The 27,538-nt window shown below is 48.4% G+C and overlaps 3 long non-coding RNA genes across 7 annotated transcripts; 1 reads left to right on the forward strand and 2 right to left on the reverse strand.

Moving 5' to 3' along the window:
- The first annotated feature begins 1,365 nt into the window (after positions 1 to 1,365).
- LOC117438384 (uncharacterized) lies at positions 1,366 to 3,280 on the forward strand. Its single transcript, XR_004550731.1, has 3 exons — positions 1,366 to 1,449; positions 1,881 to 1,995; positions 2,335 to 3,280. It is a non-coding gene; the product is annotated as an uncharacterized lncRNA (long non-coding RNA).
- Positions 3,281 to 11,865: 8,585 nt separating this feature from the next.
- LOC117438387 (uncharacterized) lies at positions 11,866 to 16,731 on the reverse strand. 3 transcript variants are annotated; one of them, XR_004550737.1, is made up of 4 exons: positions 16,535 to 16,731; positions 15,738 to 15,835; positions 14,900 to 15,019; positions 11,866 to 12,120 (listed from the first exon to the last, which is right to left on the reverse strand). It is a non-coding gene; the product is annotated as an uncharacterized lncRNA (long non-coding RNA). The 3 variants fall into 3 exon arrangements; XR_004550738.1 differs by lacking the exon at positions 16,535 to 16,731 and adding an exon at positions 15,978 to 16,448; XR_004550739.1 differs by lacking the exons at positions 15,738 to 15,835; positions 16,535 to 16,731 and adding an exon at positions 15,239 to 15,253.
- A 1,766-nt stretch (positions 16,732 to 18,497) lies between these two features.
- LOC117438386 (uncharacterized) lies at positions 18,498 to 22,988 on the reverse strand. 3 transcript variants are annotated; one of them, XR_004550735.1, is made up of 4 exons: positions 22,660 to 22,988; positions 21,512 to 21,659; positions 19,396 to 19,510; positions 18,498 to 18,558 (listed from the first exon to the last, which is right to left on the reverse strand). It is a non-coding gene; the product is annotated as an uncharacterized lncRNA (long non-coding RNA). The 3 variants fall into 3 exon arrangements; XR_004550736.1 differs by having other exon boundaries at positions 21,512 to 21,654; positions 22,660 to 22,987; XR_004550734.1 differs by lacking the exon at positions 22,660 to 22,988 and having other exon boundaries at positions 21,512 to 22,639.
- Positions 22,989 to 27,538: the final 4,550 nt, after the last annotated feature.

Consider the following 27,538-nt stretch of genomic DNA (forward strand, 5'->3'; position numbering starts at 1 on the left):
CGGAACCTTCTTTACAGGTCTTTCTTTAAAACAATTGAGGTTGAAATCAAAGCAGACCTTAACATCAAACCCTGGCCTGCTCTGAAAATATGTCAGCTTTTACCTGTAGAACCAGGCCTCACCTCTCACTACTGTGCATCCTCTCAGGTCCTGGGTGTGTGTGTTTTGCCTTCCTTACATGCAAGTGAAGGCAATTTTAATAGCAGGGAAGTGTGTTTGAAAATATTTCTTGAAGAACTCTGAGGAGGTTGAATCTGTTGCTGTAATTTAGGACTACAAACAAGATTGTGATAGAAAAATACAATTACTTTTATGTTCTGGTAATGTGCTTTGTGGCCACGATTTACGTAGCGGGTGTGAGCACAGTGACGTTTGAGACTAGCTAGTCCCTTGTTGTCGCGAAAGTCATTGCTTTCTTTCCATCTTGCACAGCTATGAAAGGCTGATGTCTGTTACTGTTAAACTAGTAACATTGATCTGTCGAAACTTCTTTTTTGATGTGGCTGATTTCTATATTTCAGAGGATGCTTTCCAATAGTATGGAATCTAAAGCCAACTGAAACACACATTAGAACACTCCCTAGGCGTTCGGGTTTTTAATGAGTAAAGAGTGGCGATTTATTACCTCTATGAGGTAAGATTGGTGATTAAGGCTGTATTTCTGTAACAGAACAGCCACTGCGGCTTAAAAGGAAAGCCACTGTGGGGATGTGGAAAGCAAAGCATGGCCAGCATCTTCGTGCTTTTTCATGTGCTGGCTATTCCATCTTTCCATCTCTGTGAAGTTTCAGGAAAAGAAACACCACAAGGACATGCAGTTTAAGTGTCATTTAATAAGAGATCAAGGCTTCAGAGGGGGTGGGTAGGGTTTTGGGGGTTTGGTTAGGGTTAGGGTTTGGCAACCACATAGAAGGTGTCTGTGTGATGTCCTGTTAACTGCAGATCATGCAGCCACCCAGATAAGCTTCAGTAGTTGCTAGTAGTATAATCACAACAGTATAAGGGTTTTACTGACTTCTTGGAGATACTTTATGGTAGCTCTTGAGAGTGTCAAAACAGCTTTCGAGGCTTCTCAGGTGTGCAGGGTGAGAGAAGATAGAGAAGGATTTTGAACAAGCAGAGCAGCATGGTAGAAATCAGCTGTCAGACTGTCTTAGCTTGCTGTGGCATTGCAGCCTAAGCAGTGGCTTTTCCATGTGGTGAGCCATCGGGCAAGATATGGTGAGTTAGTTTTGGCTGTGTATGCTCAAATTCAATCACACGTACCTTTAAAAAGACCTTCCCTCTAGTAGCATCTCTCTCAAACAGTGAAATTTACTTGTTGCAGATCCAGCTTTTGTTGCAGTACTTGAAGAATGACCCAGGAAGGCTGTGAAGAGACTTGCAATCCAAGATTTAAAGTTGCTGGCCAACAAGACACCACATACGTGGAGCAGAGAAAACATTCAGGTTGATGCATTCTTTTAGGCTATAATTTGTTAGGGAAATTTGCAATTAGTTGCAGGATTCTTTCCAGAAGAACAATTTTGGAGGTAAACAAACCTTGTAATCATGCATGTCTCTAAGACTGGAGAACTGTCTTATCATCTTTACAATATTTGATCATGAGAGCTGATAACTTTTTTGCAACTGATTTTTAAGTAAGAAATGACTTAGAATTGGTGTTTCCTAGCATCTGAAACCCGCTGTCCTTTTTTCTGCAAGCCATGTCCTAGGTCTGCTATTGAAACAGATGCTTCAGGACCTGACTCCTGATTTTAATTTCAGTAGAGTCTATTTTGACTCTCAAAACTTTTCATAGCCAAGTGCAACCAAACTTTTGAAACAGATGGCTCATGGGACTTCCTTCCCTCTGGATCTTTTCTCCTGCTACTCTTTAGGCACTCTGAATCTGCTCTTCACACTCCTTATGACAGCTTGAAGCTGGGCATGCTGTCTATTCTTTCCGTGTTATCGGGGACCATTGCCATAAACAGTACTTCAGCACTGCTCCAGGTAAGAAAACAAGATCAGCTTATTATCTTTGCATTTTGGATGCTTTGACCTGTCTGTCTACTGATAATCAGTTTCATCTGAACATTTTGTAGTGTGTTCTTAAACTGGTTTTGAACTTCAGCATACTAGGAGAGACAGAATGTGTTCATTATATGTAAACTTAAAATGGGTACTTGCATACCCACAAATAGTCATGGTCTAAGATTTTCTTCTTGATTTTGTGATTAATGTGCCTTATGAAAGATTTTCTTACCTTTGGGTCTTATATGCCCTCAGTGGTATGGTTTAGTGGTGGTCTTGGCAATCCTGGGGTAACGGTTGGACTTGGTTATCTTAAAGGTCTTTGCCGTTTCCAGTCCCAGGAGCTCTGCAGGAAGGGCCAACTCATGCGAATTGCAGAGCAACCATCTTTCCCTCCTGCATCCAGCCGGAGAGCATAGCCTGTCAGCACTGACCGTGCTTTGCAAGGCTGGGAAAAACACCCCGATGTGGAAGAGAGCATCCACTCCGCTGATGTCCGCAGGAGCAGCGTCTTCCCTTCTTGCTGCCAGCCCCGCTTCCCTCCCCGCGATTTCCAGGTCAAAGACACAGCGAAGAGCCCGAGTCGGAGACAGCCAAAAAGTTCGGTAGAGGAAGCTCTGGCTCAGCGTCTTCACTGTTCGCACTGTTTGCGCTGCCTCGCCTCCGCTTTAACCCGCTCAGGCACTGCCGGCCGGGACAGCCCGCAGCCTCCACCGCAGAGGCGGGCAGGAGCAGCACGGCTGGGCCGGCAGCACTGTCCTGGCACTTACACGGAGGGAAGGGAGGAGAAGAAAAGTGAGAGGAAAAGGAGCAGAGGGAAAATGCGAGTACGAAGAAGCCGCAGACAGCAAGGGAGAGGCAGGCGCGGGCTGCACTGGCACCCAGCGACGGCGGCCGGGACCGCTCCGGGAAGCGGCGGCGCTGGCTCCGGACCGGGCACCGCGACGGGAAGGGGAGTGGAGGAATCTCTCCTGAGGACTGGGCTTCCCAAAGCCCCTGCTCCTAAACTGGAGGAGCTGGGAGTTTCTAATAACCTACATTTTGGGGCGGGGAGAAAGGAAAGGGAAAAAGAAAAAGGGAAAAAGGAAAAAAATCCAAACCTCGACCTTTTCCCATGTAGTCCTCAAGGGTGCTTGTCCAAGCCACGAAAATGGGAAGTGCCTGGGGGAAGGTCGCATGCATTTCACTCTTTGTATGGCACCAGACTGTGTTACTTTCCAGTGCAGCTGAAGGAGAAATGAAGCCTTACTGGTGAGAACTGAACAAATCTTTCCAGATTCATCTACCTGTGTTTCACAAGTCTGAGAGCAAATCTGTCTTTCCTGCAAGATAAAAAACATTTTGCATTTCATTTCAAAGAGACAAAGTTAAATAGTGCTGCATAACAAGGGCAATGTTTCAATAGGAGCCCCAGTAATAGATGTTCTATGCTGTGTAGTTTTATGTAGCAATGACAACATAGTCAATTGATGAATAAGTTAAAATGTTTTAGGACTCACTCAAAACCCACTCTATATAGCAGCGTAAGCATGTCCATTTTCCAGATAGGCTACATCCGTCAGTTATACGAAGTGAAGGGATAGGGAAAGCCTTCTGATATCATGAAAAATCTTTGAATGTAGCAAGCTTTTCTTTGCCTTTCTACTGTGCTTAATCTTACCCACCTAATCCTGTACAGCCATTCGCCTTACGGAAATATTTTGTGATATGGAGAAATTCTGTAGAAGGAAACAGGAGTATGCGAATTAGATTATACCCATAGCCTGGATCCATCTGGCACTGCCTGGTTTAGGAAAGCCAGAAGAGATCATACAATTTCCTCACCTTCCTGCTATGATTTTTACAACTGTCATGGTTTGAGCATGTTTTGAGGGGTGTTTTGTTCAAGGTTTTTTCCAGCCAGGGGGAGTCTGGGAGGAAGGAGAGACAGGACACCTGACCCAGGCTAGCCAAAGAGGTATTCCATACCATAGCACGTGATGCCCAGGATGCATACTGGGAAAGAGAAGGCTGGAGGGGTAGAGCTCGGGAGAAAAATGGAGGAGGGAGCACATGGTGCTCGGCCGGGCAGGGTGGAGTGAGTTATGGGTCGGTGGCTGGTGGGGTGTTGTATTCTTTTCACTTGCTGTTTGCTGTATCATTATTATTTGTAGTAGTAAATGGCAGTAGGGGTTTTGTGTTATGCCTTAGCAATTAAACTGTTCTTATTTCAATCCGTGGGGGCTACATTCTTTGGATTCTCCTTCCTAACTCTCAGGGAGTTGGGGGACTTGGTTTAAACCACGACATTTTTGGCGCCCAACGTGGGGCCCGAGGGATTGAGATAAGAACAGATCTGAGCGGATTTATGGTCTCTTGTCACAATGCTGATTTATGGCTCTTAGAGGTTTTTCTCTGGATCTCGCTGTTTCGGGATTTTGCCGGGTACTTGGTGTATGGATTGGATGTGTTTGTGTTTGTGTCGGAGGCTTGTAATACGGTGGGGCTCTGGCAGCAGGGGGGGATGGACGTGGCCGTGGACCTTGGACTTGTACCAGGCCGTCCCGCTGCTCTTCGCTGTCCTTGGTCCTTATCCTCGTCGTCGTCTGTGTGGAGCTGCGTGAAGCCAGGAAGGAGCGGCCCCGGGAGCTGCCGGCAGCTGAAGCTGCCAGGGAGAGCGGCACGGGGAGCCAAACGGCTGTGGCAGAGCAGCGGGAGCAGGCGGGGGAGGAGCGGAGCAGGGCGGTAGCTGAGCAGCAGGATAAGGCCTGTGGGGGGGCTGAGTCCTGCGGCCGTTCCCGACCCTCCGACGGCCGAGAGTGTCCCCCGGAAGTCGCCCGCCGACCCCCAGCAGGATGCAGGAGACTACGCAGCACTTCCCAGCAAGGCAGAGGAGGAACCGAGTCCTGCCGCCGTTCCGAACCCCGCAGCATCCGAGAATATTCCCCGGAAGTCACCCGCCGAGCCCCAGCAGGATACAGGAGACCAGGCAGCACTTCCCAGCAAGGCAGAGGAGGATCCGGACTCGGGAGAAGAGAAGCTGATGGTGGGAGAGCTGGCAAGCACGGCAGCTACATCAGCCCCAGTGACAAGTGCAGCAGCAGCATCTGAGAGTTCTGATGGTTTTGAATGGCTTTTGGGTGCCCTTGGGACCTGCCTGCTGATTGTAATGGTGATCGGCATGGTGGCACACACACAGAGTGTGTTCTACCCACGGCCATTTTGTCTGATCCCAAAAGTTAAGCAGAGTCAGGTTTGGGTCTTGTCTAGGGTTAGACAAGGATATAGGAGCACCAGGAGACTGTCCCCAAGTCTGGACAGTCATGAGTGGCAGGGCATGTGGGACAGTATAGCCGGGTATCTGATCCACTGGACCCCTCCAGTGCTTTGGAAGCATTGGAGGTGGAAGGCAGCTGTATGGAGTCCCCAGCAGCAAGCTGTAGAACTGCTGAAGGGGACGGTGAATGATTTTGGTGGGCCCAGATACTTCAGGCTATCAGTCCAGAGATGCAACTTAGAGATGTCTCATGATCGAGGGGTGGGACTTAAGAGTGATGGTGTATTGAAAATGTGGGATCTGGGCATGACGTGAATGGTATGGAATAAGGGGTGGATAATGTCATGGTTTGAGCATGTTTTGAGGGTGTTTTTGTTCAAGGTTTTTTCCAGCCAGGGGGAGTCTGGGAGGAAGGAGAGACAGGACACCTGGACCCAGGCTAGCCAAAGAGGTATCCATACCATAGCACGTGATGCCCAGGATGCATACTGGGAAAGAGAAGGCTGGAGGGGTAGGAGCTCGGGAGAAAAATGGAGGAGGGAGCACATGGTGCTCGGCCGGGCAGGGTGGAGTGAGTTATGGGTCGGTGGCTGGTGGGGTGTTGTATTCTTTTCACTTGCTGTTTGCTGTATCATTATTATTTGTAGTAGTAAATGGCAGTAGGGGTTTTGTGTTATGCCTTAGCAATTAAACTGTTCTTATTTCAATCCGTGGGGGCTACATTCTTTGGATTCTCCTTCCTAACTCTCAGGGAGTTGGGGGACTTGGTTTAAACCACGACAACAAACTTATCTTAAAAGTCTCCCTTTTTCCACTTGAAAACGACCCAGGACTGGAAATATGAGGGCTGTACTAACACAGACTGTATATTCTGGCTAAAACCAGAAGTCATTCATTCTAGCAGTACCCCTGATATATCTGGCATGCTTATAAATTTGGGAACTAGGCAATACAAGTTCTGAACCTCATTTTTTTTCCACACCAAATTAAACATCTGAGTTTCACTTGCCATTGCCCAGTGCTGCAGTTGGCTACATAATTGCCTCTTCCTAATGAGCTGAAGCTCCACACATCTTGTCGTTTGTATGGTTTTGTGCTATGGATACAAGGATTAGCAAGGATTTAGGATTAAGATCACATTCAAAAGATGAATAACTTACCACTTTGTGTATTCCACCAGCAGGAAAGTTAAGTGAAGTGCCAGGCACTATAGTGCCCTGTGAACTCCCATCACCAGAGAAAGGTATGGAGAAAAGTGGGTTTGACCTCAAAATCATGAATCCCAGAGTTTAGGAGGCTACACTGGGAGCAGCCTCTACCCTTGCATGCTGAGGGAGGGACCTCTGAGAAGTAAAGAGGTCCCTGGAGGCAGCAGGAAACTTCCTATGTCCCATGGGAGCAAAACCTCCCACACTCCCTCCCCACAGATGTCATGGCAGGAACAAGGAAAACTCCCTTTTGTGCTTCTGTAAACCTCATCAAGCTCGAAAGTTAGCTGCTGCACCCCCACAAAACCTCTAGCTGAGACAGTAATAGAAGAGAGGCAATTTCTCAAGCAGGCTGAAATTTCAGCCACTGCCATTCTCCCACACAGTTCACACAGTGAACTCCCTTCTCCCATTTATATTTTCATTCCTCTCCCGAGTGCCATGACAAGTTAGCTCTTTGTGCTTGGCACTTCAATTACTCCCTCAGAGCACTTGAACTGCTGAGCCCTCCCAACAAAATGAGGATAATGCATAACGCTCATCGTTTGCTGTGGTGCGTCTGTTTCCCCCTTCCCAGGTTTGCAACCTGACTGGAGAGGCACAAGCACTGACAGCTGAACAAATCCCATGACACCAAAGGAGCCCTGAGGTTCAGGGCTGCCCAGCACAGCAAAAGGGGATGCTCCCTTCCTTAGTCCTTCCCAGAAGTATTACTCTTCATACCACCCACATGAATAGCCACTTTCAGATGCAGTGACCAAGGCACAGAAGCGGAAGTGTCAGACATTTCCAGCCCGAGCAGCCTTTAGCAACATTAGCAGCTGAAATCAACACCACTTAGCTTCTGTCTGTCAAGGCTTGAACTGGACTGCTTCTTATTAAAAAAAAAAATCAAGAAACACCAACACATATGCATAGCATTACATATAATATTACGTATATGCTGTTACTCATTCTTACAAAGCCTATTTCTCTACTAGAACGCCCTGTTATTATTGACTTCTCCTTGGTCAGACTGACTCCAGCACCAGGAATCACATTTACCTGCAGCCCAAGAGACATCACTCCTTTTGCCATAAATACCCTCACAATAGAGCGTTACAATGGCTAAAATTGCTGCTCAATTAATTGCCATATACTTCCTGCCAAATTGCCTGTAATAGTGCTGCCATTGGCATAGAAGGAAAGAATACGGCCTTTTAAAGTGCTCTGAGGTCACATTAGCCTTGCACATGCTCCATTACCCGTGACCTTGTCTAGAAGTGTGTATCAGATGTTTGCCTTGGGCAGCTATACTCCTCATGTATAGAGGCACCAGGCTTGACACTAAAGGGGGTCCCTGTTAGGAGATGTGGAGCAGCCAGGAGAAAAGGGTCAGAGACCCTAGAAGAACTGTCCTTGATCTCCCAGCAGGAACTTACCTTGAGGGACCAATGCAGCCAAAGGGAGAAGAGGCCAATGCTTGAAGAACAAGAGGAAGCTTCCAGAGGGCTAAGGAGAAGCCAAGGAGAAGCAAAGGTGTCCATTTGAGGGAGAGAAGCATGCCAGGTGTGGAGGTGCACTTAGGTCCCTGCCTCTTCACTTGAGGAGTGGAACCAAGGGGAAAAAAGGTGGTTTACTTCACATGTTACCATGGTCACGTGGAGATTGCTCCATTGTGAGAGCTTTGGGAGGATCACGGTTAGGGTTAGGGTTAGAAGACACAGTGTATTTTTCATGGAAACACATGGAAGATTTCCTTCCTTTCCCTTTATAAGCATGTGTTGAAAAGGCCCACAGAAACTGATCCAATTGCTTGCTGATTCAAGCACAGAGGAAGGTGATTACCCTTTCCACCTGGGGAGCAAGTGCTCTCTTCTTGCCAAGAGAATGAAGGAGAGAAACATCTCCACATATCCTAGAAACCAAAAAGTGTGTCTTCATCTTCTCCAAGCACAAAACAGCATGGTCTGGGATTACTTTGCAGCTTACCCAGGAATGCCCACTGGAATCAAACCTTCTGAAGACAAGCAAGAAGTTCATTAAGTACGCAAAGAATATGGGGAACTTCTGTTGAAAACTACCCCAAAAATCGTGGCTGCCATCATGGGTTCTGGAAGATTTTGAATAGGAAGCTGCTCTGTTATACTTTACTGTGAGAGCTTTTCACCATTAACTTGCTCTGCTGGAAAATAAAGAGCAAAACACCACAAAACAGTCTCTCAAGGCATGAATGCTGTGAAAGTTTTTTTAAACATGGACCATTTCAGTCACGTTTGGAATGGCTTTCAACTTGGAGGTGAAATTTCCCATTCAAAAATTAAAAACTGAGCACTGAAAAGTGATCTTTTGCTATTTTTACAATCCTATGTAACAAATGAGCCATTACTTGCATCGCAAATTTGCTGAAAATATTTTTAACAGATCTTTTCAAACACATTCTTTCCAAAATATTGACACACTTAAAAAGTTTTATAAGGTGCTGGGGTTTTTCTTTGTTTCTCTTTACCTAGCTCACTAAGGCCTACATGGTTTGTGATTTATGGCTTTCTGGGGTGCAGTCTGCCAGATTCCAGTAATGATTTTTAATTAATTGCATAACTCCTATACTCCTGGTTGTAAAAAATGGCACAAATATGAATGAAATGTCACCTAATACACTGCATTCCACTTGCATTTTGGGGGGGGGGGGGAAGAAGAGAAAAGAAAAATCAGGGGCCTGTGTTGCAAACTCCACCTTCCTCTAAGTGAGCTCTTGATAGGTTTGAGAATCTACAAAGGATATGTTCTCATTTCTTCAAAGAGTTCCTCCACTATTCATCATTTAGCAGGAATATCTGAACTCTGTGAATTCAGGGCTCTCACACCCTCTCAGAAAGCAACTTCTGCTCCTTTTCAGATACAAACTGGTCTCTATTGTTTCAATTTCAGATACACAAATTTCCCTCTTAATGTACTGCCTACAGTATTTTGGACATAGGACCTCTTGATTATGGCTGTGAAAGACCTTTAGCCTTCAACTTCTCCATCATTGCACTGTGATGCAGGCTCACACTTCAGAGATGTCAGTTATGAACCACTATTTTATTCCCTATTCTTCATTATGGTCCCAGTCAAAAAATAAATGGAGAATTTCTGATGGCTGCAGTGCCTACTGGACCAGACCCACAAGCAAAGCACAGCAGCATCTGTGGTTTGAGAGAGCTGGTTTCCAAAGAGGGCTCGGAAGAAAATGGTCAATGATATTTGAGGGCAGGGGCAGACTGTTATTGAAGAGATACGCAGTGGGAATTTAAAAAGCACCATATTGTGGAAAGCAGCAGCTCCTGAAGGGGTTCATACATCCCTTGAAGGGGATTTAAATGTGGATAGCTAAAAATACATCCAGGTAAGTACAGGGGGAGAAATATAATGAAGTTTGGGACTAAACACCAAGGAAAAATTCCCAGACCACTGCTTAGCATCTGCAATACTCTCCAACAGAAATGAATGCCAAGCTATCAACACTTATATTTAAACACAGGTTTGGCAAAGCACAGACAGATGCTCTTTTGGGAACAATCGTACAGTGGCAAGGCTGCGGATGCTCTCACAAACACTTTTAAGAGCGAGACTTTGTGATCTTTAGGATACTAAATCAGAAAATTTATAACATTTCCCTCCTATGAGATAAAAACCAAAGGAGCCATGCCAAATTACTGTACCATATTTGCAAATATTTGAATGCAATTTATGCTGTTATCCTTGTCTATACTCCCAAGGAGCCACAGCGTCTTTTAAGCTCTTTCTTCTTCAGGTACAGTGGATGCAGCCATCCGTGACAAATTTGTGTTTTCTCTTCTGAGAATATACCGTATTCCTCAGTGGCAGAGAAGTGAATGGAGTTGCCATTTGCAAGATAGAAATGTTTACACCCAGACAGCAATTAAATCTGGTTTGGATGATAATGTTATAAATGAAATGCTAATAAGTACTGTAAATGGCCATGTAACCACATCCCATCATTTGCCAATTACTGGGAGGAGAGGGGAGGAGCTGAAAAGCAGCTGTAGAGTAGATGACATACTACTTTAAATGAGCAAATGCAGGTATTGTGCAATGCACAGCCCTGACAGCATCATTTTATAGCAGGAATTCAATTTTCCAAGCAACATCTGATTTCACCTTTTATTATCATGTCAGTAGTAATAATAATTTGCTCTGACACCGGCATTTTCTCAGAAGGATCACCAAGGGATTTATAAAGTCGAAGCAGGAATTCCAAAGAAGCTGGAGAGCACACCTACTTCAGCAACTGCAGAGCGCTCAGGGTGGCTTTGTCTGGGCTCCAAGGCTGCCACGCAGCACCATACACTGGAAACTGTTTAAATGGTTTATCATATGATTGTGCCCGAGTGAGAGGCCCTTAAACAGAATTTATTTGTTCTACCCCTGTGCCTAAATGCCTTCTGGACTGTCAGTTTTTCTACCACCTCAAGGGGCAAGCTTAGCCAGCTCTCAGTGGCTACAAGGACTTACCTTCTGTAATGGCTTAGTCTTCACTGTCAGGGGACTTCGGTAAAGTTATTTCCAGATGTTGCAGATTAAACCAATTCAGGCTGTGAACTGCTCTGCACATGAAACGTTCTTAAATAAACTGGACTTAGGCCACAGAAGACCCACCTCATGGGACAGAGTATGAACCACACACTGAACTATGTGGAACTACTCTTGACCCCATTATAGATGTGGGTAAACGAAACCCAAAGTCCACATCTGACCTCTTTTCCAAACCAAGCCTTCTCCCAAGGAGTCACACAAGGCCCTGAATCCCTTCTGCTGGCACTCCTCATTTGCCACAAAAGCCATTCATCAATTCTGATGGCCAAAGGTCAGAATTCCACTTGGCCTGGGACACTTGTGCATCTGTGCATAATTAACTTGATGGTAAACATTAGTTAAAGTTTTCACTGCTTCTTACACAATGATTTTGCTGGAAAAAGATTTTTCCACCTCAAGAACTGCAGCATCATTCCCTGGGACCAACTGCAGTTTGCCTTAAACTATATGACTTCAAGACATGCAACCAAATTATGTCCTTCACATGTTATCATCACAATTCAATGGAAGATACATCTAAAAACACTTCCAAATGAACAATACACAAAATCACTTATTCTAAGCGTGTCTCAAGTTTTGGTTTGTTTTTATTTTTAACCAAGATAGAATAAAACAAAGTCCTTCTGAGAAGCAAACATTTGAAAAATGCCATGACAAAATAGACGAGATCCTTATCTTACTACGTGTGTATGAACTTATGAGCATTTCTGAATGTTACCAATACCATTGCTGCTTTACCTACACAACATAATCTAGCAAAATACAAATACTGAACAGCTGGAATAGAAGCTGGATACAGCTGGAACATTGTGTCAACATTTTTTAATGGAATCATATTTCATGGACAAGAAAGCCCCACAGAAAAAGTGCAAGTAAATCACCGGTTTCAGCTGAAACCTGCGTTTCAGATGCCACTCAAGACTGAACTGTCATGCCACTTTCTGCACAGAAGAGTTAAGGAACATACGAAAAAGAAAACGTTTGTGACTCCTAGGTGGACAAGGCCTGAAATCAGTGCAGTGGTGATTGAGTTCAGCTGGAAAGGAGGTCCATCTGGAGGAGCTACAAGGAGAAGAAAAAGGCAGAGGTAAGGTCTGGTTACAATCTGGCAGCAGTGCCAAACACTTCTGTCTCTCCATTACCACAACCTATATACAGAAGAATTACAAAGAAGGGACTAAAACTGTACTTCACAATGAGCACCTGTCTACTTGGATAAAGCTTACCTGCGTATACACTGAAAATAGTTATTAGTTCTTTAAATATTCATGATACTGGGGGATAGAGTAAGGATACTTATAAGACATCTCATATTCTACTGACTGACCTTGATCTATGCCATTTAAGGCAAGACTGTTGTTGTCCAAGAACTGTCAAGACAGGGTATAAGGATCTGTGGCCTAATCAAGTTAATGAAAAGATTTCTTCCCTGATGATCACTACTCATATCTCAATTCAAAGTGTATATAAACCCTTAGCAAACATATCTAGCACCATATATCTGAGATACTTCAAGTTTATCCATATACCTCCACAGAAGACTTTTAAGCATATTTATCAGTTCTCAGAAGAGGTAACATATTTTACTATCTAGCACAGCTCAACAGGCTATGAACCAGCCCCTGGATACTGGAACACACACACACAAACATAGCCTGTACCACCTTTTCCAACAGGAAGGAAAAAAAGCACCAATATGCATTTATCTAAGAGCCTTGTTTGCCATTGCCAGTGATGGAGAGTGAGATGAAACAATTCAGCTTCTCCATGGGAAACCAGACTGCTCCTCCCAGAAACAGCCACCTGCCCTCAGTATCATCAAGGATGACGGGAAGGAAAGGCAGCAGCCATTAACACAGCAAGCAGTGTGCAGCAAATTAATGATCTGGAGTTTATTATTTTAATGATATCCATGGGTAGGAACACACCATGGAGCAGCTCATTACAGGGAGAACATTGTTTCTATGCCCGGAAAGAAAAGTAGCTGCTTTTATGTGGTTTAAGTTGAGAAAAAAAGGGAATAAATAGTAATGGAGTTTACAGGACAGGATAGGTTGCTTGCTTGTGCCACTCAGTCCTGTCACGTACAAGTGAAAGGTGGAACGGCCCAATGGACCATCTGGTTACCTTGACTGTCTTAGTCATCAGCTACTCCTTGTTACCAGCAGAGAACAGTAACAGACTGAAACTAGTCCTCCAAGTGCCCAAAGAAGTAGCAACCTAAAACTTAAAAGACCTGATCTCCCTCACAGCCTACTTCCTTCACTACCCTAGCAGACCACAAGTTGCAACCAAGCTTCTCCATAGGTTCTTCGTATGGTTAAATGCTAGGAAAACAGGAGCTGAAGCACAGCTTCTCTGAGTTTGAGCCCTGAACTGCACCATAATACCCAGTCTGCTGCTCCACTTCTGCATGAGATGAGCGAATTTTACTGTTAAAGTCTGGTGTTCTGTCTGGCAATTGCAATGTCCGCTCACCCTCACATGTCACAGCAGTAGATTTTCATTTCAAATCCATCACAGGGATTACAAATTCCTATGTTTGTGGGGCTGTGTATACAAATTAAACGGAGCCAGTTTCACCCAGATTCACCAATTGACTTCTCTACAGCATGTCAGCACTGACTCCCTCAACTGACCAAAAAAAAAAAAACCCCAAAAAAAGAAAAACATTCCAGCAAGTGCATAGAGCTCAATCAAAGCAGGTCATCTGCTCAGTTCTGATTCACTCATAAACCCTCTTTCATGTTTCTTCAAATCTGGTTAACTTCCCACATTATTAATTGCTGGTTGGCACCTCATCTACATAAAATAAAAATGGGATGCATTATATTCTACAAATACTTCTGCCTACCTGTTCCCCTCCTTGCAACACAAAAGCCAGCAGTCCTAGCTTTATTTTCCAAACACATCAGGGGGAAGGCAAACACATGTAGGGGAAGGCAAAAACCCAAACCAGGTTCTTATCTCACTGCCAATGGAAAAGGTGGTACCTTCAAAGGTCACCCAGGCTGTCTGATGACATTTTGTAGCACCCCATGGAGCTGTTCCCCGTGTCACAACACAACCAAAACCACAGACAGAGGCAATGGGCAGGAAAAGAAACACAGGGCAGGAAAGTTCATTTAAACATTAAGAGAAAAGGTTTACTCTCAAACAAACCAATCACCAGAACACGTTGCCCAAAGAACTTGTAGAGATCTTGGAGATGTTCAGAGAGGACAAGGCACCAGAGGCTGAGCAAGGGCTTGGAGTAAACAGCAGGAAATCCCTTCCAACCTCACCCACTCTGTACTATCCATCCTAACACCAATGGCTCCCAAAGGGCCACCAGCAGTATCCAACCTGACCCCTGTAAGACCCAAACCGACACTGACACCACCCAACCTAAGGCTTCCCTTATACAAACTAACACCTATGCCTGCCAAATTTTCCTTCCACCACAAGCATTCAAGTCCCAGTAAAGGTTAACAAAGCCCTTTACACCTCCCATTATATTCCCAGTACGCTGGTGTGCTTCTTCAGAAGCCTTTCCAGCCAATAAAACAGGCCCAAACTAATAATACTTGTTATTTAGACAGAGCCACTATTGCTTGGTATCTCTTCCAAACAGACTTCAGCAGGACCATAAGGAACAACATCTTCTCCAGAGAGATTTGAGTCTGATCTAAATGTAGGTATTTTTTACAGACAGACACGCTTCAGATGCCTCATCTGTATCTATATACAAAGCTAACCCCAAATGTCTCAGTTGCTTTTGGGTAATACACAATGGTAACTTGGAAGCAAAACACTTTGGCAGGCTGCATACCGTGTACAAAAGCACACTGGTATTACTCACCGTCAGATGACAGAGTTCCTGGTACGCAGGGAGAAGACGGAAGGCATCCCAAGCAGTCTTCCTAGTATGTCCCCTGGTCTCACCCTGGATGATCGCACGCAGACGAGAGCAGCAACGAGGCTGAGGGAAAACAAAGGAGAATTGACAACATCAGCCCAGCAAAAGCATGACTGCGGGGCTCTGAGCCTATCGGCTCATACAACCCAGCATCATTAAAGCTCTTCGAAACAGCGGGAAGTGCCAAAAAGAAGCAACCAATTTGGGGAAGGGGCTGGAACCCTGAAAAATGGCTTTAGACTTTTCTGTTTCCCCCTCTTTTCCTTTGAGCCCTTTACTTACTGTCCATGCAGGACCTGTGTCGCCCGCACGCTCTGTTCCCTGCAGCACAGAATGCCCCATGCCCGGGGAGCTGACTCAGACCCGAGGCTGAGGAGGACTCTTTGGTGCTTACGGGTGGGAGCTGCCTTTCAAAGGAACAGAGAAGAGAATAAATAAAACCGGCAAACTGGGAAGCGCAGGGAAGCAGGGGAGAATTGCTGTTGTTCCTGGCTTATAGATAGGAAAACTGAGGCATGGACGGCTGAAATCTGTCCGGAAAAGCTGTCGCTGGCCATCCCCTACCCAGGCTTGCTCGGCATACTGGTGGCACCGCTCCGGGTGCCTCCGTGTGTAGGGGATGCCCAGCACCAGCTTTCGGTAGCGGCTCCCCAACTGTGGGAGCCGGGCTGGACGCTCGCGCTCCGTGTGCTGTGACTGACAAGTATAATAAAATTATAACAATATAAATATAACAGCCCTGAAAAGAAAGCCGTACAGAGACACTTGTTAATGCACTCACTGGGAAGCCTTGAGAGGTCCTGATGCTCCGCACTCAGCTGATTCCATTACGGCAAACATCCCAGCACAACAGCACAAAAACGCCGCAAGACTCCAAAGCTACAAAACACAAAGCACAGCACAGAGAACTCAACCCGCTGAAGCCCGAGAGCTGAATGAGCCTCTCCCGGCAACACTGCGCCTTTATACCCCAGGCAGCAGCCACAACTCCTCCCTCAATGATCTGGGGGCAAAGCAGCACCTGGGGTAAAAGAGGTAGGATGAGCAGTGCTTTCCGTTTTGGCTGATGGCTGCAGCCCAGGAGGAGATCCAGGGAGAAAAGGGCTCTTCAACAGAGCAAACCCCGGCGTGCTTTATCCAGAGAACAGCCCCATCTCTTAGAGAGAGATCCAGAGATCGGGCACCGGAGAGGCCGTGTGCAGAGCTCCCTCTGAATTTCAGGTGGCCAAGCGAGGGCAGGAGCTCTGTGTGTGCAGGTGATGCCTGCGGCGTTTGCAAAACCAAAAGCACCGCTCCGAGGAGCATTCCACGGAGGACTGAAGCCGGGCGCGGAGCAGCAGCTCCGGAGCCCGTTTCCCCTGCGGCACCGAAAAAGGGAGCGTGTGCTGCCACCGTGCGTCCGAACGGCGGTACTGCAGGTGGTGGAGGTGGGGGGGGCGGAGCGGCTCCGGAAGCCGCTCGCTGCTGCCGTCATGTGTCGGTGAAGACGGGAGGGGGGGGGCCGCTCTGTCGAAAATTCAGCATTGAAATGGGGGGCGACGGGGGAGAAAGCGGCTGGGGGCCGCTGTCCGGTACTACCGTGTGTCCTTCGGGCGGCAATCAGCGGCAAACCGGGTCGGGAAAGCGGAGGTGCAGCGCCGAGAGACGACTGGTGCTGCCATCATGTGGCCAAAGTTCGGTACTGCACACGGTGAAGAAAAGCGGCTGCGCGGGTGGAGCCGCAGCCAATCAGAGCAGTGATCCGGCGCCGCCGGAGCCGGGCGGGACTAGGCGTGACTGACAAGCGCCGCAGCCAATCAGAGGAGTGGGGGGGCCAGTGTAGAAGCCGAACGGAAGCGGGGCGGGAGTAAGAGTGACTGACAGGCGTCTCAGCCAGTCGGGGTGCGGGTTGTGCCGCCGAACCGGGCCCGGACCGTACCGTACCGAACCGAGGCGAATCATGGGGGTAACGGGACTCGGCGGAGGCAAACGGGGGGGGCAATGGCAGCTGTCGGCTCCCCTGGGACCCCATGGAAGCCACTCCGGTCCCTCCGGGCGGCTCCGTCCCCCTCAGGCGGCTTCGGCTCCGCTCGGTTCCCTTCGGGCGGCTCCGTCCCCCTCAGGCGGCTTCGGCTCCGCTCGGTTCTCTTCGGCCGGTTCCGCCGCTTCGGGAGGGTTCGGCTTCGCCTCAGCCAATCAGAGGAGTGGGGGGGCGGTGTCGGAGAGGGGCGTGGCTAGGAGCGGGTGACGTGCTCATCAGCCAATCAGAAGAGTGGGGGGGCGGAGCCGGCGAGGGGCGTGGCTACGAGCGGGTGACGTACTCATCAGCCAATCAGAGGAGGGGGGGGCGGAGCCGGCGAGGGGCGTGGCTAGGAGCGGGTCACGTGCGCATCAGCCAATCAGAGGAGAGGGGGGCGGAGCCGGAGAGGGGCGTGGCTAGGAGCGGGTCACGTGCGCATCAGCCAATCAGAGGAGTGGGGGGCGGAGCCGGCGCCGGGCGGGACTAAGCGTGATTGACAACCGCCGCAGCCAATCAGAGGCGTGGGGGGGCGCCCTGGGCGCCGGGCGGGACTAAGCGTGATTGACAACCGCCGCAGCCAATCAGAGGCGTGGGGGGGCGCCGTGGGCGCCGGGCGGGACTAAGCGTGATTGACAACCGCCGCAGCCAATCAGAGGAGTGGGGGGGCGCCGCCGGCGCTGGGCGGGACTAAGCGTGATTGACAACCGCCGCAGCCAATCAGAGCAGTGATCCGGCGCCGCCGGAGCCGGGCGGGACTAGGCGTGACTGACAAGCGCCGCAGCCAATCAGAGGAGTGGGGGGGCCAGTGTAGAAGCCGAACGGAAGCGGGGCGGGAGTAAGAGTGACTGACAGGCGTCTCAGCCAGTCGGGGTGCGGGTTGTGCCGCCGAACCGGGCCCGGACCGTACCGTACCGAACCGAGGCGAATCATGGGGGTAACGGGACTTGGCGGAGGCAAACGGGGGGGGCAATGGCAGCTGTCGGCTCCCCTGGGACCCCATGGAAGCCACTCCGGTCCCTCCGGGCGGCTCCGTCCCCCTCAGGCGGCTTCGGCTCCGCTCGGTTCCCTTCGGGCGGCTCCGGCCTCTTGGGGTGCAGTTCGTACTTTTGGCCACAGGAGGGCAGCACCTCCCTTTGCTCTGAGCCACCCCTTTGCTTCCCCTCCCGCATCTCCGGCACCTGCAGTACCGAGCTTTGGACACAGGATGGCAGCAGCGAGCAGTGCCCCGAGCTACGCCGTGCCCCCCCACCTCCAGCACCTGCAGTACCGACGCTTGGACACGAGGTGGCAGCACACGCTGCAGAAGCAACGGCCTTAGAGCAACGGCGGCTCCCCTCCCCGTTGACAGCCTCCGGGGACCCCAGCTGCTGAGTGGGGACAGTTTGCAATATTGGGGCTGGGGCAAAGTTGCTTAAGGAACTTCTATTCGAGATTCTTTCAGACTTTTATTGCTTTGTGTTTGCTTTGTGGGGATTTATAATCACATTCTTCTCTTTTGCTTTTTATTTTCTTTACACATTTTATTTCCTTTTTCATTCATGTTTTTTTCCAGCTGTCCTTGTCTTTTAGTCTCTTTCAGTAACTATTTTTAGGCGTCCCATACCTAAAATGAGATAAGAAATGGGCAAACATGGGTTAGAAAATGAAAAAAATGGTTCAAAACACCTTACAAATGGTCCAAAGTGGAACACAAGTGGCCCAAAATGGATTAAAACAATCAAGAAATGGGTAAAAATGGGTTAGAAGTGGGCAAAAATGGCCTACAATGCGGAAGATGTGGATAAATATGGGACAGAAACAGCCACAGACAGGTCAGAAATAGCCCCCAAAAAAGCTTTAAAGGGGTTAGAAATGGGAAAGATGGGTTAGAAATTGCCAAAAACGGCTTAAAACTGGTAAGAAATGGGCAAAACTGGGATAGAAATGGCCATGAATTGTTTTGAAATAGACTAAAATGGCTTAAAATAGGGTAGAAATGGGGGAAAAATGGCTTAAACCAGGCTCAGAAATGGGCAAAAATGTGTTTGAAGTGGCAAAAAAAAATGGTTAGAAGAAAAAATAGTTTAGAAATGGACAAAATGGCTTAAACCAGGTTAGAATTGGACATATAAGGGTTGCAAATGGCTAAAAATGGGTTTAAATCTAGTTAGAAGTGGCCACAATTGTGTTAGAAATCGTCAAAAAAGGCTTAAAGCTGCTGACAAATGGGAAAAAATGGGTTAGAGAAATAAAAAAGTGGCTTAAACAGAGTGAGAAAAGGGCCAAAAAAAGAGGGAAATTTTAAGAAATGGCTTTAAAAGGGTTAGAAGTGACCAAACACGGGTTAGAAATGGCAGAAAGAATTTAGAAATAGCAAATAAAACAGTTTAGAAGTGGGCATAAATGAGTTAGAAACAGCCATGTTACGGCATCTTCTTGGAATCAGGGGCTAAGTACACACCTCTGTCCCTGCAAGTGCTGCCCGGGGCTGCCAGGAAAGCCGATCTGTGCAATAGGCTGTGTGTGTTCTGGTCTGTGAGCCCACCATCAGCTACGGTACAGGTGAAGTCTTGTCACTGGAAAATGTTGAGCAGATAATACCCTTTAGTGAGCTAGAAAGCGGCACTAACGCTGCCTGCCTGGCAGGCTAGGAAAGGCAGATACATTTGGGGTTATGCACACGAAAGCTCTACGTCCTGCCGTGGTTCCAATGTCATTGCTCTTAGAGGTAAATGGAAAAGCAGCCTCAGGCCTCCTGCTGGGCTCAGGGATCCATCAGCTGCACCTGAGCAGCTTTGCCTGCAGGATGTGATACTTGCTATGCTGGTAAGTGACCAGTTCAAATAGGTTGAAATCAAGGTGCATTTGCCCAGAGCTGGGTGTTACTCGCACTGGTACTGGTACTTGTGGCAGCAAACATTTACCGTGACCCACCTGCTGAACAGAGCTCAGTACTGCAAATAATAAGCCAGTTTCCCCTCCCTGGCTGCATTAAAACAGGCTCCTCCAGATGAATTTAACCTCATGTCAGTGAAGCACTTTAGCTCAAGGTGCCAAAGACAAGCTTCGGCATGGGCACAATGCCACCAGACACACCAAAGAGCGTGAGGACGGGAAGCCCTTCCCTAAGAAAGAAGGGTAACTGTGGCCTTGGGCTTCTAAAGAGACCCTCAGCAGCTGTAGGGAAATGCCTGCATTCCCTGGGGTTCTAATCATATGAGCACAGGATGGTTTTGGTTGGAAGGAACCTTTAAAGGTCATCTGGTCTAACCTCCCCTGCCATGAGCAGGGACATCTTCAACTCCATCAGGGTGCTCAGAACCACATCCAGCCTGGCCTTGAATGTCCCCAGGGATGGGGCATCCACCACCTCTCTGGCCAACCTCTGCCAGTGCTTTACCACCCTCATTACAGAAAAATACTGGGGCTGACCTGTTCCTGGTTCTCCCTCCCTCCCTCCAGGCCTTGCCTTCTCCTCAGCAGTGCAGGTCCTAATTCAACAAAGACAACACCAAGGGCTGCAAACTCTGCTGGCAGTACCCAAATGTCAAGAGGAAACCGGGGACCTGCATTGTCACAACATCCAACAGGATGATTAGAAAAACACTGGTAATTCCCCATAGCCATAGAGCTGCTGCAAAACAGCCTGCAAGCAAAGCAATTGCTGTTTAAGCAAAAAGCAGCGCAATGGTCTCCGAGCAGGAAAGCAAACCAAGCTGAGATTTCCTGGGACAATGTTTTCAATTACGTGAATGTAATTGACTGGAAGGGAAAAAACTTCTTGAATTAAGCACGTAAACAAGGTGAACAAAATAATTTCTTCCTTGTTCAAGCAGAGGATGTGGTTTTGCTCTCATTTACTGGCCCCAGGTAGGAGAATCTACATCTGTCCAGCTGTTAAAGTGTCACTCTGCATTATGCCAATGTAAGAGGAAACAAAGTCCTGCATCCACATCTTCAGCCCCAGCTCAAGAGGGACGTGGAGCTGCTCAAGCGAGCCAGAGGAAACCATGGAGCTGCTGCGAGGGCTGGAGCAGCTATGCTCTGGAGCCAGGCTGAGAGAGCTGGGCTGGGGCAGCCTGGACAAGAGAAGGCTCCTGAAGGGGAGACCTGAGAGCAGCTCCAGTGCCTAAAGGGGCTGCAGGAAACCTGGAGAGGGGCTTGGGACAAGGGCCTGTAGGGACAGGCCAAGGGGAATGGCTTGAACCTGCCCGAGGGGAAACTGAGCTGAGCTCTTAGGCAGAAGCTGTTCCCCGTGAGGGTGCTGAGGCGCTGGCACAGGGTGCACAGAGAAGCTGTGGCTGCCCCATCCCTGGCAGTGTTCAAGTCCAGGTTGGACACAGGGGCTTGGAGCAACCTGCTCTAGTGTGAGGTGTCCCTGCCTGCCTGTGGCAGGGGTTGGAGCTGGATGAGCTTTAAGGTCCCTTCCAACATGAACCATTCCATGATTCTGTAAAATGTAGAAATGGGGAGGATAACTACAGGCAAATTACAGACCAATCGATGAAAGCAGAGAGTAAATGGATTTCCTCTCTCGGCAAGGTCAGAGAAGCATGTGCTACGATTACCAGACATACCTCCACTCTCTTCTCCTGCTTCCCAGTTGCAGAAACCTCTCTTTCCTTTTTGGTCTTGCAGATGAAAGAAAGAGGCTAAAAAAGTCTTCTGGAGCTCTTGAAAGGGTCTGTTCTGGCACACACAGTGTGCACATGGCTGCACGCTGCTCTGAAACAGAAGGGTTCTTGTATTTATCTAAGAACAAGAACTGGGTTTTTCTCAAAGCTCAAGAAACCACTGATGTGGGTCCACAGCATCAACGCTGATGAGGCTGATAGGCGGGTGTGCAGCCTAAAAAGAACGCATGATCAGGGTGCAGGTCACGTGTAAAACTCGCTCAAAACAGACACTCATATAGGGCATCGTGCAAGCAGGGTATTGCTGCAGCAGCCGTCCCTTGAAGAAATGGCTGGTTTTACAAACCTGTCTATCCTTACATCATCTTTATGTTCCTCCTCCTCGTACATATGAACATAAATTGTTAACAAGTTAAGCATAGATGGCCACTAAAAACAAGAAAAAAAACCCATGTACTACTATGCCAAACCTAATACATCGGTGCTGCTCACACCAAACCATACACTGGGAGCTTCCTGCCAGCCTGTACCACTTCAGAGCTTGCAGCTTTTACCATGATATTATGATATTAACTTGAATTTTTGCACTGACTGCTAAGAAAGCAAAAAAGGAAGCATTTTTAGCAAGGGATAATAAAGCTATTTCATAGTATCATATCTATAAATAAAGATGCATTCATTACCATCGTACATCACAGTCCTCTATGATAGGCAGGAAAGTGCCAAGTCCCCAGCTCCCCATGCCTCCCTGGGCACGGGCCCTCACTGCAGGGGCACCTCTCCAGCTCACAGGGCAATTCTGCTTTCGGAGGCAGCCTCCCGGAAGGATGCAGCCATTTCATCCTGTTTCAGGGCAGCACCACTCCAGGTGCTATCATTGCAACCGGCCACAAACTTCCCCTTTCTTGGGGGAAGAGAGGGAAACCGATGCGTTTGACTCCTGGAAAAGCTTTGGGGTGTGATGAGAAACATCCTGCACACAGAACAAAACAATCGAGCACCTTGGGGAAGCCCTGGCAAACTGTTTCTGCGGCTCTCCATGGGTCGCAGCACCCCCAGTGTCTCTCCCCCCCCCCCCCGTTTGTCCGTACCCCAAAGACCACGGTGGTGGCGCCGTGCAGGAGGTGGATGCCGAGTCCGTGCAGCAGCGGCGGCAGCAGCTGTTGCCGTGGAGACCGTGACCCGGAGCGGCGGCAGCAGCTGTTGCCGTGGAGACCGTGACCCGGAGCGGCGGCAGCAGCTGTTGCCGTGGAGACCGTGACCCGGAGCGGCCGCGGGGAACACGAGTGCCTCCGGCAGGAGGGATGGGAAGGGGGACACGGTCCCCGCTGCAGGCCGGGACAGCAGCGCCGCCCCCCCGCGACTGCCCCCCTCCGGCTGCCGGCCTGCCCCAGACCCCCTCGGTGCCCCGGTTCTACCCTGGGCCGAGCCGAGCCGTGCCGTGCCGGGCTGAGCCGTGCCCGGCGGGGGGGGCAATGGGAGGTGTCGGCTCCTCCCGGAACCACTCGGTTCCCTTCCTCCTCCTGCCCCCTCCCGCCCCTCCCCGCCCCGCCCGCCGCCATAGGGCGGCCATGGAGGAGGTGCAGAGAGAGGTGCGGGAGCAGGAGCCGTGAGGAGAGGGGAGGGAGGCGGCTGGGGGGGAGCGCGGCTCTGCGCCGCCATGGGGAGAGGGGAGACAGGGGCGGGCACGGGGGGGGGGTGCACTGATGCCACTTGATAGGCGCCATCTTGAGTACGGGCGCCGGGACAGGCCAAATTAGTGAGACGCCATTTTGACGTACGGCACTACGGGGCGGCCATCTTGGTGAGGTGCTAGCCTGAGTACGGCACCTCACCCCTCATGGCGTCCGCGTTGCCGTGGTAACGGCCGCACCGCGCCTGCGCTGCCGCCATTTTTTGTTCCAAGATGGCCCTGACGAGCGCGGCGCGGCCGGAAGCTCCGTTCCCGTCCCGTTCCCTCCTCTCGGGGCTCGCAGGGCCCCCACAGAACCCCATAATGGGAATGCAGAACTCCAGATACCCCTCATAAAGCCCCACAGAACCCCGTATCCCCCCCCTATTGCCCCACACGTCATCTAGGGACTCCAGAACCCCATATCCCCCCGTATTCCCCCCATACACCCCATAAGGGGTCTCCACACCCCTACAAAACACCACGGAGAGACTCCAGACCCCCAAATCCCTCCATAGACCCCCATACAGGGACTCCAAATCCCCCCACAGACCCCCATACTGGGACTTCAGACCCCCAAATCCCCCCAGACCCCCATGTAGGGACTCCAGACCCCCAAATACACCCATAGACCCCCATGCAGGGACTCCAGACCCCCAAATCCCCCCACAGACCCCCATGTAGGGACTCCATATCCCCAAAACCCCAGTATTGTCCTCCCATATACCCCGCCCTATGATAGGGTAGGCTAACCCCATCTAATCCAGGCTCATCTAACCCAGGCTAACTGAGGATAGGCTAATCCAGGTTAACCAAGACTAACTCGAGGTAACTCAGACTAAACTAAGTTAAGGAGGCTAGGATAATCTCACCCGTCTAATCTCACCTGTCTCTTATCTGAGCTAAATGACCCGGGATGATCCAAACCGGGTCACCCAAGCTAATCTGACCCGGGATAATCCGACCTGGGCTAATCTGACCGGGCTAATCTGACCCGGACTAATCTGACCCGGACTAACCTGACTCGAGCTAATCTGACCCCTGGGGTAATCTGACCAGGGACAAATCTGACCCAGGACAAATCTGACTAGGGTCAGTCTCCCCCCAGTCAATCTCACCCAGGTCTAATCTCACTCATCTTAATCTCACGCTGGATGGAGGCTATGCTATGCTTCCCCAGGCTAGGCCAAACCACACAGCCGTGGTAAACTAACGCAGGCTATGCTAACCCGAAGTGAGCCGAGCAGAGCTGAAGCCACCCGGGGGGGCGGGGCGGAGGGTCAGCGCCGTCCAATCCCGGGCCGCACGGCTGAGGGGCCGTTTTCCCGCCTAGAGACCGGTGGCCAATCAGCGGTGTCCTTTTGTGTGAGGGAGCGATGGCAGTGCCCGGGAAGGAGCAGACAGCGGTGAGGGCTGGAACGCAGCTTTGTTTTCTGTACGTGCACGGTTACGGAGCTCAGCAGGGTTTAGCTCGGCGCGGTAAAGATCGAGACTTGCTGGACGAAGGTTAGTTCGGGCTTTGGTGGGCGGGAAGACTGTTGTGATGACGGAGGAAAGGGGTTTAAATGGGAGAGATAGTGGGGAAGGGGGGGAGAATGGCTGTTAGGGGGGACAGATGGTAGAGAAGGGGGGTGGGGGTGTGGGAATAATGGCGGTTAAAAGGGATAGATGATGAGAAAGGGGTGAAGAGTGGGATACGGGATAGAAGAACAGGGGGGAGTGGCGGGGGGGAAGACAAATTGGCGTGGTGGGGAAAAGCAGATGCCGTATTGGGGGGGACAACACATGACAAGAAATGGACCAAAAGGGCTTGGAAACAGCCAGAATGGCTTCAAAAGAGAAACAAGTGGGCATCAATAGGTTAGAAATAGCCTAAAGAAGATTACAAATAACCAAGAGCAGCTTAAAACAGGACAGAAATTACCACAAATAGAAGTAACAAAGAAACAGTTTAAAACTAGTAAGGAATGGGCAGAACAAGATGGAAAAGCCTCTCCATTGTTTACAATGTGACAAAAGAATCTAAAAAAGGTTTAGAAACGGAGAAGAGTAAGATAAAAATGACCATACAGGAGTTAAACCAAGCTAGGAAACGGCAAAACCAGGCTAGAAATGGGTAGGAAATGGACCAAAATGGTTTGGAAACTGCCAGAATGGCTTCAGAAGAATTAGAAATGGGCATCAAGAGGTTAGAAATAGCCTGAAGCACATTAGAAATAGGCAAGAGCAGCTTAAAACAGGCCAGAAATGACCACAAATACTAAAGAAGGAGCCAAAACCAGCTTAAAACTAGTAAGGACTGGGCAGAATAAGATGGAAAAGCCTCTCCATTGTTTACAATGTGCCAAAAGAATCTAAAAAAGGTTTAGAAACGGAGAAGAGTAAGATAAAAATGACCATACAGGAGTTAAACCAAGCTAGGAAACGGCAAAACCAGGCTAGAAATGGGTAGGAAATGGACCAAAATGGTTTGGAAACTGCCAGAATGGCTTCAGAAGAATTAGAAATGGGCATCAAGAGGTTAGAAATAGCCTGAAGCACATTAGAAATAGGCAAGAGCAGCTTAAAACAGGCCAAAAATGACCACAAATACTAAAGAAGTAGCCAAAACCAGCTTAAAACTAGTAAGGAATGGGCAGAATAAGATGGAAAAGCCTCTCCATTGTTTACAATGTGCCAAAAGAATCTAAAAAAGGTTTAGAAATGCAGAACAGTAAGATAAAAATGACCATACAGGAGTTAAACCAAGCTAGGAAGGGCAAGACCAGGCTAGAAATGGGTAGGAAATGGACCAAAATGGTTTGGAAACTGCCAGAATGGCTTCAGAAGAATTAGAAATGGGCATCAAGAGGTTAGAAATAGCCTGAAGCACATTAGAAATAGGCAAGAGCAGCTTAAAACAGGCCAAAAATGACCACAAATACTAAAGAAGTAGCCAAAACCAGCTTAAAACTAGTAAGGAATGGGCAGAATAAGATGGAAAAGCCTCTCCATTGTTTACAATGTGCCAAAAGAATCTAAAAAAGGTTTAGAAATGCAGAACAGTAAGATAAAAATGACCATACAGGAGTTAAACCAAGCTAGGAAGGGCAAGACCAGGCTAGAAATGGGTAGGAAATGGACCAAAATGGTTTGGAAACTGCCAGAATGGCTTCAGAAGAATTAGAAATGGGCATCAAGAGGTTAGAAATAGCCTGAAGCACATTAGAAAAAGGCAAGAGCAGCTTAAAACAGCCCAGAAATGACCACAAATATTGAAGAAGGAGCCAAAACCAGCTTAAAACTAGTAAGGATTGGGCAGAATAAGATGGAAAAGCCTCTCCATTGTTTACAATGTGCCAAAAGAATCTAAAAAAGGTTTAGAAACGGAGAAGAGTAAAATAAAAATGACCATACAGGAGTTAAACCAAGCTAGGAAACGGCAAAACCAGGCTAGAAATGGGTAGGAAATGGACCAAAATGGTTTGGAAACTGCCAGAATGGCTTCAGAAGAATTAGAAATGGGCATCAAGAGGTTAGAAATAGCCTGAAGCACATTAGAAATAGGCAAGAGCAGCTTAAAACAGGCCAAAAATGACCACAAATACTAAAGAAGTAGCCAAAACCAGCTTAAAACTAGTAAGGAATGGGCAGAATAAGATGGAAAAGCCTCTCCATTGTTTACAATGTGCCAAAAGAATCTAAAAAAGGTTTAGAAATGCAGAACAGTAAGATAAAAATGACCATACAGGAGTTAAACCAAGCTAGGAAGGGCAAGACCAGGCTAGAAATGGGTAGGAAATGGACCAAAATGGTTTGGAAACTGCCAGAATGGCTTCAGAAGAATTAGAAATGGGCATCAAGAGGTTAGAAATAGCCTGAAGCACATTAGAAAAAGGCAAGAGCAGCTTAAAACAGCCCAGAAATGACCACAAATATTGAAGAAGGAGCCAAAACCAGCTTAAAACTAGTAAGGATTGGGCAGAATAAGATGGAAAAGCCTCTCCATTGTTTACAATGTGCCAAAAGAATCTAAAAAAGGTTTAGAAACGGAGAAGAGTAAAATAAAAATGACCATACAGGAGTTAAACCAAGCTAGGAAACGGCAAAACCAGGCTAGAAATGGGTAGGAAATGGACCAAAATGGTTTGGAAACTGCCAGAATGGCTTCAGAAGAATTAGAAATGGGCATCAAGAGGTTAGAAATAGCCTGAAGCACATTAGAAATAGGCAAGAGCAGCTTAAAACAGGCCAAAAATGACCACAAATACTAAAGAAGGAGCCAAAACCAGCTTAAATCTAGTAAGGATTGGGCAGAA

The sequence above is a fragment of the Melopsittacus undulatus genome, unplaced genomic scaffold (genome assembly GCF_012275295.1).
Source record: "Melopsittacus undulatus isolate bMelUnd1 unplaced genomic scaffold, bMelUnd1.mat.Z mat_scaffold_198_arrow_ctg1, whole genome shotgun sequence".
In the NCBI taxonomy this organism is placed as follows: domain Eukaryota; kingdom Metazoa; phylum Chordata; class Aves; order Psittaciformes; family Psittaculidae; genus Melopsittacus; species Melopsittacus undulatus.